Source organism: Triticum dicoccoides, chromosome 4A (assembly GCF_002162155.2).
Source record: "Triticum dicoccoides isolate Atlit2015 ecotype Zavitan chromosome 4A, WEW_v2.0, whole genome shotgun sequence".
Taxonomy (NCBI): Eukaryota; Viridiplantae; Streptophyta; class Magnoliopsida; order Poales; family Poaceae; genus Triticum; species Triticum dicoccoides.
The window spans coordinates 168,775,974-168,785,903 of record NC_041386.1 but is presented as its reverse complement, the minus strand read 5'-3'; positions in this window follow the sequence as shown (position 1 = coordinate 168,785,903).

Below are 9,930 nucleotides of genomic sequence, written 5' to 3'. Positions count from 1 at the left end.
TAAGATGACCCTTGAGTCTGCAGAACCCAAGGGAAAGAAAAGGCTAGGTGGCAAATGGTAAGACCAATGTTGGGCATTGCTGGAAAAGCTTTAATCAAGGCGAACTATCAAGGGGTACCCATTATAACCCAACCGTGTAAGGAACGCAAAATCCGGGAACATAACACCGATATGACGGAAACTAGGGCGGCAAGAGTGGAACAAAACACTAGGCGAGAGGCTGAGCCTTCCACCCTTTACCAAGTATATAGATGCATTAAGATAACATAGCAATATAATGATATCCCAACAAGTAAATAAATGTTCCAACAAGGAACGGCCTCCAATCTTCACCTGCAACTAGCAACACTATAAGAGGGGCTGAGCAAAGCGGTAACATAGCCAATCAACGGTTTGCTAGGACAATGGTGGGTTAGAGGTTTGACATGGCAATTTGGGAGGCTGGCAAGCAAGTGGTAGGCATCGTAGCAATGGCATAGCAAAAGAGCGAGCAAACTAGCATAGCAAAGACAGTAGTGATTTCGAGGGTATGATCATCTTGCCTGCACAATTGTCAGAGTTGACTGGATCCTCAAAAGCAAACTCAACGGGCTCCTCGTTAGCAAACTCGTCTCCCGGCTCTACCCAAACAAGACAAACAAGCAACAAGGACAAAATCAACCACATGCAAACTCAAACAACACGATGCAAAGATGATATGCTATGCGGGATGCGATGCGGGATGCAAAATGCAAGATATGACAGAAAATGCATGAACCTGGCCTCAACTTGGAATTCCAAGGGTGCCACTGGAAAGATGAGATGAAATCGCTTGAAAACGATATAAAGAACGCCGTAATCGGAGTTACGGTTTGGAAATGGCAAGCGTTTCAAAAATGACAACGGTCTGCGATTTACAGCAAGTAGGCATCTAAATGCAACGAAATGAACATGCTACAGCACCTAAACAAGACAACAAAATACATGGCAGGGATTCACACAAGATTCTTAACAAAAGTCTAGCACTGAGCTACGGCCAATTCATCCATTAGGAGCTTCAAACAAGCATGGCATAAACGCAAATGGTAAAACAGATCTCAGACTTAGTGAAATTAACACTTGTCTGGAATTTCAGATCATATAGTCCTCTTCGGAGCAACAAAACAATATGCTACAGGACCTGAACATGACAAAGTAAAGCATGGCATGGAGCTACTCAACAAGCTTAACAAAAGTCCCTTAGTGATCTTGAGCCAAATGGGATCACAAAATATACTAACAAGCACACGAACATAGCAAAAACATAATCAGTTTTCAGACTTAGTGAAAACTGGGACATGCTGAAACATAACTCACGAAGGCATGTTTACGAGCTCGATGCACTCACTATGGTGCAAGTCATGGCGAGACAAGCATACACCCATAAACAAGGCACAAAATGCAAGCTAGACATGGCAAGAACAATAGCATAGCATGCACGGATCAACTACAATAGCATCGGCAAAATCGCAAACAAGTTGACGATCTGCCCAGATTCACAACGAAGCAAAAGTAGAGCTCGATTGACTCAAGCTAGGGTGCTCCATAATTGCAAATAAAGACATGGATGGATAGAGAACTACAAGATTAACAAAACTCCCTTACTGATCATCCTCAAAAGAGGCACGGATCACTAGGAAACAACAAGAACATATGGCATCGTGAGACAAACAATCCCAGGACTTAGTGAAATCACTAAGTCCCTGAAAACAGAATTACCGGGTGCCTCACTTTGCAAGCTTGCACAAGTCACCACACACATCCTAAAAATACATGGGTTGCACCTCTGGATAGATGACAAACCCTTAGCAAAACATATGAAGAAGTCATGGGCATAGCATGCACACATTAATCATGGCAAAAATGACAAAAGTGCTAAACGGAGTAACAGATCTGACAATTAACTCAAGTAGCCCTCTTCTAACAGCATTTCGGGCATCAAGATGAGGTCAAATGAAAATGATGCAATGGAATGAAATGATGAACTCTCTGAGATGAACATTTTGATATGCTATATGCATGAATCGGAGCTACGGATGCAAAGTTACTGGGCCTCGAACATGAGCATATGGACTGAAAATTTTAAGGACTTGGAGGAAAAAAACCAGATCTAAGGTTCTTCTGCGGGCACGCGAACCGAGGCCGGATCTTGAGCTCGCCGGAGCTTCTCGCCGGAGTAGGAGGGAGGGCCGGCCGGGGCTTGCCGGAGATGGGGAGGAGCGGGGCCGGCGCGGCGCTCCTCGGCGGCGGGCTCCCACGGCAGGGGCGGCGAGGCATGGCGGGCGGGGCGGCAGCGGCCGGCGCGCGCGGCAGCGGCGGCGGCTGGCGGCGACGGCGGCGCGGCAGAGGCGGCGGCGCGTGGAGGCGGCGGGCGGCGCGATGCGTGGAGGCGGCGGGCGGTGCAATGGGCCTCGGGGGCCGGCTCCGGGCACCCAGGGCCGCGCGGCGGCGGGCGAGTGGCGCGTGGCCACGTGGCAGCGGCGGGGCTGGGCGGACGCTGTCCGGCCTCGTCCGGACACGTCCGGCGACGGCGCGAGGATGGATCTAGGGTTTAGGGGGAGGGGAGACCCGTGAATTTCGGAGGGGGTGATATTTATAGGCATAGAGGGAGCTAGGAGAGTCCAAATGAGGTGTGGTTTTCGGCCATGCGATCGTGATCGAACGCTCTAGGACATGGAGCAGAGTTTGGTGGGTTTTGGGCCAAATTGGAGGTGTGTTGGGCTGCAACACACATGAGGCCTTTTTGGTCCCTCGGTTAACCGTTGGAGCACCAAACGAAGTCCAAATGATATGAAACTTGACAGGCGGTCTACCGGTAGTAAACCAAGGCCGCTTGGCAAGTCTCGGTCCAATCCGGAAATGTTTAATCCCCACACACGAAAGAAAGCTAGAAATGACCACCGGAGGAGAACGGAGCGCCGAAATGCAAAACAGACAACGGGAAAAATGCTCGAATGCATGAGACGAACACGTATGCAAATGCAATGCACATGATGACATGATATGAGATGCATGACAAAGACAACAACACATGGAGACAAAGACCCGAACCCGAGAAATAAATATAACTTAACACCGGAAACGGCGAGAGTAGGGGTACAAATTGGGAAAGTTACATCCGGGGTGTTACAATACCATCTTCATCCTACGCCTCCCATGGATTGATATACCTTAGGTCATCCACTTGAGGGAAAATTGCTACTTCCTACAAAACTCTACGCTTGGAGGTCCAACACGAGTCTACACGAGGGGAAGTTATGTAGTAGACATTAGTGAGTGGGATGATGGTTCTTCTAGCCTCTACGGACTAAACCCTCTGGTTTATATAGACACTAGGGGTACTAGGGTTATGCATGTTTGGTTACAACAAGGGGATAAACATGCCAATTCTTCCATCTTGACTTGGAGGACACACCAAGGCTCCGAAGGTTTCCTGTCCGGATATGGAGTCTCCTTGTAGGTCGGCCTTGTAGAAGTCGCAGAGCAGCCCACCTGTCCGGCCCATAAGAAATAGGTCGGAAGCCCGAGGACCCCTTAGTCCAGGACTCCCTCAGTGAGGAGAACACAAGATTGAACCTACTACTATGCACCACCAATCTAATCATCAACTTGGCCAAAGAAAACTCAAAGATCGGAATCATTACATAGCTATAACAATCACACATAATAAAGCTCAGAACATACTCAATTACTTTCAATGAATAACAATCATAAACCCACAATTCATCGGATCCCAACAAACATCGCAAAAGAAGATTACATCGAATAGAACTCCGATGAGAACATTGCATTGAAGATTAGAGAGAGAGATCTAGCTAATCAGTATGGACTTGTAGGTCTGTGGTAAACTACTAACACATCATTGAAGGTGCAGAAAGGTTGATGTAGAAGCCCTCCATGATTGATTCCCCCTCCGACAGAGTACCGACAAAGGCCTCCATATGGGCTCAAGGAAGAACAGAAGCTTGCGACGGCGAAATAATTGTTTCGGGTCTCGCTCTGATGGTTTTAGGATTTTAGGGAATTTATAGAAGTGGAATTTGAGCAAATGGAGTTACGAGGGGCCCACAAGCTTAGGTGGTGCGCCCCTTGTGTGAGCTTGTGGCCCACTCTTACATCTTATGGCCTCCTCCCGATGCTTCCATGGTCCTTTCTGATCCGTAAAAATCATCGTAAAGTTTCATCGCGTTTGGACTTTGTTTGGTACTATTTTTCGATGAAACAATAAAATAGGCAAAAAAACAGGAACTGGAACTAGGCACTAGGTTAATAGATTAGTTCCAAAAATGATATATAATTGCATATAAAGCATAAAAATCTGATAATATAATAGCATGAAATAATCAAAAATTATAGAGACGTTGGAGACGTGTCAAACACAAATTTTTTTGGTGTGGTCAACCGTCTTCTCAATAACTCTCCAAGAGTAACAAAGCATAGTTTGGATGACGGGCCTTTTGAAGTATGTGGGGTGGAGGGAGGGGACCACCTCCTCAATAAATCTCCGAGGAACCAATGGCCTCAGATAAACCTTGACAAATGTCATTAGTTTCACTAACCATATTGTCATCACACCAAAATACCATTTAGAGATAAATGCACTTTCACTGAGTATGACGCCATGCTCCTCCCCCCCCCTCACAAGGCGAGCCATTGTGAGTCCTGGGCATTTGTTGTTTTTTCTTATGCCGGTTCTACAACCTCGGCCGAGGTGGTGCCTAAGTCCATTGGTTTACAAGGCTTGGCTTCTTCGGAATGGTGGAGGCGGTCCAACCTCTGTGTTGCGTGGTTGATTCTTTGCATGGTTGGCTGCTACAGGTTAGGAGCCTTCTCAAGCATGCGAAGGTTGACTTGAGAAGGCTCTCTGTTGTGTCGGCTATGGAGAAACCATCTCCTATGTCACCCCCTTTGTCTGATATTGATATTTCTTTGAAGGAAGGCATCATGTCTAGCTTTATTAAAACTCAAATAATGTTTACATCATGTACGAGCTTACTAACAATAAAGTTAGGGGGCTAGTTGTAAGTGCTCCCTTAGTGGTTTTTGAGTATTGAAGACTAATAGGTTGAAGGAGTAATGTGTTTGTGAGTATACACATGAGTTATTGTCCCTGAAGATTTGGTTTTAACAACGAAAGACGACCCGACCCTAAAAATGTATTTCTTCAAGTGAAGAGAATGGTACGGCCTCTGAAGAAATAAATGTGAACACTTTGATGCTTGAGGACTTTGTTTTCATAGTTTCTTTCTTCTTATTTGAGTCATAGGAAAAATCGTATTTTTAAAGGGGTCTAGGTGTATATCATATTTCCAATGTGATTCTCAAACCAATACATACACTTGCTGCTTGATACGTCTCCAATGTATCTATAACCTTTTATTGTTCCATGCTACTATAGTATTAATCTTGGATGTTTATTACACAATTATATGCCATTACATATATTTTTTGGGGACTAACCTATTAACCTAGTGCCCAGTGCCAGTTGTTTTTTGCTTGTTTTTGGCCTTTTAGAAAATCAGTACCAAAAGAAGTCCAAACGCTACAGAACTTTTTGTTCATTTTTATCTGGACTAGAAGGGACCCTGGAAGCTTCGGGAGAAGACCTAAAGAGTCACGAGGGAGCGACAAGCCTGCTAGGCGTGCCCTAGGGGAGGGCGCGCGCCCCAGGCTTGTAGGCCCCTCGTGGCACCTCTTGACCTAATTCTAGCTTTATAAATTCCCAAATATTCCCAATACATTAGAGAGCCACCCAAAATGCTTTTTCCGCCGCCACAAGTTTCCGTTCTTTAGAGATCCCAACTCGAGACCTTTTCCAGTACTCTGACGGAGAGGGAATCGATCACAAAGGGCCTCTACATTAACCTTGCTTCCCTTCTGATGATCTATGAGTAGTTTACCACAGACCTACGGGTCCATAGCTAGTAACTAGATGGCTTCTTTTCTCTCTTTTATCTTCAATATAATGTTCTCCTTGATGTTCTTGGAGATCTATTCGATGTACTTCTTTTTTGTGATGTGTTTGTTGGTATCCGATGAATTGTGGGTTTATGATCAGATTATTCATGAATATTATTTGAGTCTTCTCTCAACTCTTTTATTCATGATTATTATAGCTTTGTATTTCTCTTAGATATATCCATTTGGTTTGGCCACCTAGATTGATTTATCATGCAATGGGAGAGGTGCTTTGTGATGGTTTGATATTGGGTTGCTCAATCCCAGTGACAAAAAGGGACAAGGCACATATTTGTACCGTTGCCATTAAGGATAAAAAGATGGGGTGTATTCATATTAGTTGGGTTTACTTTTTCTACATCATGTCATCTTGCTTAAGGCGTTATTCTGTTCTTTATGAACTTAATACTCTAGATGCATGTTGGTCGATGTGTGGAGTAATAGTAGTAGATGCAGGCAGGAGTCGGTCTACTTGTCTCGGACATGATGCCTATATACATGATAATTTCCTTGAATATCATCATAGTATGCGCTTTTCTATCAATTGCCCAACAGTAATTTGTTTGCCCGATGTATGCTATGTTCAAGAGAGAAGTCTCTAGTGAAAACTATGCCCCTAGGTCTATCTTTATCATATATTAAAATCCAAAATGCTTTGTTGCAACTTATTTAATTTTATTTTATTTTGTGTTTTTGTTTTTTTATCTATCACTACGAGATTTGATCCTTGCAATTAACCGCCAAGGGATTTACAACCCCTTGTTTGCGTTGGGTGCAAGTACTTGCGTGGTTCTCCTACTGGATTGATAACCTTGGTTCTTTAGCGAGGAAATACTTATCTCCATTGTACTGCATCATTCTCTCCTCTTCGAGGAAATCCCAGCGCAGCTCACAAGTAGTATGAAGAATTTCTGGCGTCATTGATGGGGGAGACAATACCAAAACCTATCAAGTACCATCGCATAAAATTTCATCTCCTTGCATTTAGTTTCATTTCATATTTGCCTCTTGTTTTCATCTCCCCCACTTCTAAAACATTTTCACAAAAACACAAAAATATTTTTCTTTCCCTTTTTGCTTGTTTGCTTGTCTTGTCGCGATGTCTCAAGAAAATACAAAGTTGTGTGATTTTTCCAATTCTAATAATAATGATTTTATTAGTACTGCGATTGCTCCTCCCGCCACTAGTGCGGAATCGTGTGATATTAATGTCGCTTTGCTAAATCTTGTTATGGAAGAACAATTTTTTGGTATTCCTAATGAAGATGATGCATCCCATCTTAACACTTTCAATGAATCGTTTGATATGTGAAGAAAAAAGATTTGGATAATGATATTGTCAAATTTAAATTATTTCTGTTCTCACTATGAGATCATGCTAGAACTTGGTTTTCATCCTTGCCATGAAATAGTATTGATTCTTGGGATAAGTGTAAGGATGCTTTTATTGCCAAGTATTTTCCTCCTGCGAAAATTATTTCTCTTAGAATTCAAATCATGAATTCTAAGCAACTTGAGCATGAACATGTTGGCCAATCTTGGGCGATGATGAAATTAATGATAGGAAATTGTCCTACTCATGGTTTAAGCCTATGGAAGATCATACAAAAAAATTATGAGGGATTTACCTTTGTTACTAGAGATCTTTTATATTCCGCCACATGTGGTACCTTTATGGAAATCATACTAGGATAAGCTACAAAATTTCTTGATAATATTATGGAAAATTATTCACAATGGCATACCGAAAGAACTCCTACTAGTAAAAAAAGTGAATTGTTTTGAAGAAATTAATACTTTGAGTGATAAAGTAGATGCGCTTATGAAAATGGTCGCTATTAAGAATGCTCATATTTATCCTAATGATGTGCCATTGTCTACTTTGATTGAGAAAAATAATGATCCCATAGATGTGAATTTTGTCTCACAAAACAATTTCAATAGTAATGCTTATAGAGGTAATTTTAATCCTAGGCCGTTTCCTGGAAATTCCTCTAATAATTATGGCAATTCCTATGGTAATTCTTATAATAATAATAATAATAATAATAATCGTAGTAGTAGTAGGATGCCCTCTGATCTTGAGAGTAATATAAAAGAAATTATTAATTCTCAAAAGATTTTCAATACTACGATAGATGAAAAGTGAGTAAAATTGATGATATTCTAGGAATGTGTGGAAAATCTTAAAAATAAAAATTTTCCACCCAAGCTTGATATTAGTGAGTCTATTAAAGTTCTCTATATTTTCATTGATGAAAGTACAGAAAGAACTGCTAGGTTGAGGGCTAAGCGAGAATTCTTAGAAAAAGCGATCCCATCTGGTTTTTATCATTGTCACGATGAAGATATCAAAATGATTGGTGTATCACCAATTGAATATTTGTTTAGCAATATAAAACTTGATGAAAAGGGGACTGAAGATGAGTCAACTTTCGCTAGAAGGCGTCCCCATTGTTTGGAGGGTGAAAATGTTAATGAAAATTTTGATAAAAGTGGATTTGGAGAGGTCAAAATTTAAAATATTGATGTGCCCACTACTTTGTATTTCAAGGATTTTAATTATGATAGTTTTTCTTTAATTGAGTGTATTTCTTTGTTGCAATCCATGCTAAATTCACCCAATGTTTATGAACAAAATAGGGCTTTTACTAAACATATTGTAGGAGCTATGATGAAAACTTGAGAAGAAAAGCTAGAATTGGAGGTTTCAATACCTAAGCAATTGTATGATGAGTGGAAACCTACTATTAAAGTTAAAATAAAAAAATGTGAGTGCAATGATTTATGTGATTTGGGTGCTAGAGTTTCCACAATACCAAAATCTTTATTTGACGTGCTAGGTTTTACCAATATGGATGAATGTTCTGTTAATTTGCACTTAGCGGATTCCACTATTAAGAAACCTTTGGGTAGAATAAATGATATTCTTATTCTAGAAAATAGGAATCATGTGCCCATTGATTTCATTGTGCTTGATATTTATTGCAATCCATCTTGTCCCAATAATACTTGGTAGACCTTTCCTGAGGAACATAGGTGCTATTATTGATATGAAAGAAGGCAATATAAGATTTAAATTTTCATTAAAGAAAGGAATGTAGCACTTCCCTAGAAAGAGAATTAAGCCACCATATGGATCAATTATGAGGGCCACATATGGAATTAATTTGAAAGATGAAAACACCTGAAACAATGCATTACGCCTAGCTAGGGGCGTAAAACAATAGCGCTTGTTGGGAGGCAACCTAATAGCTATCTTAGTTTTCTTGTTTCTTATTTTGTTTTTTGATGTGCACACAATTATGCTACTGTTATGGTTCTATTTTTGTGTCTAAATTAGTGTTTGTGCCAAGTAAAGCCTTTGGGATGATTTGTTTGATAGTTGATTTGATTCTATTAGAAAATAGAAACTTTTGCTCCCAATAGCCGAATTGTTTAGATCCACTGGAACGTGATAAATTTCTGATTTTTTTTACAAATGATTGATATACAAATTTCCCACATTGTTCCAATTTTTTTAAATTTTTTGGAGATATAGAAGTATTGCGCTTAGCCCGATCATTACAAACTATTATGTTTTTTGACAGATTCTGTTTTCGTTGCATTGTTTGCTTGTTTTAATGAATCTATGATTGTATCTGGGGCTATAAGTCATGGTGAAGGTAGAATATAGTACGTAATATACAATAATAAAATATGAATAGGTTTACAATAGTAACTAAAGTTTATGATTTGCTAGTTATACTAACGGATCTCACAAGATTTTTGTTGAGTTTTGTGTGCTGAAGTTTTCAAGTTTTGAGTGAGATCGCGATGGATGAAGGAATTGAGAGTGGCAAGATCCTAATCTTGGGGATGGACAAGGCACCCCCAAGGTAATATTCAAGGAGAACCAAGTGTGTAAGCTTGGGGATGCCCCGGATGGCATCCCCTCTTTTGTCTACCAACCAT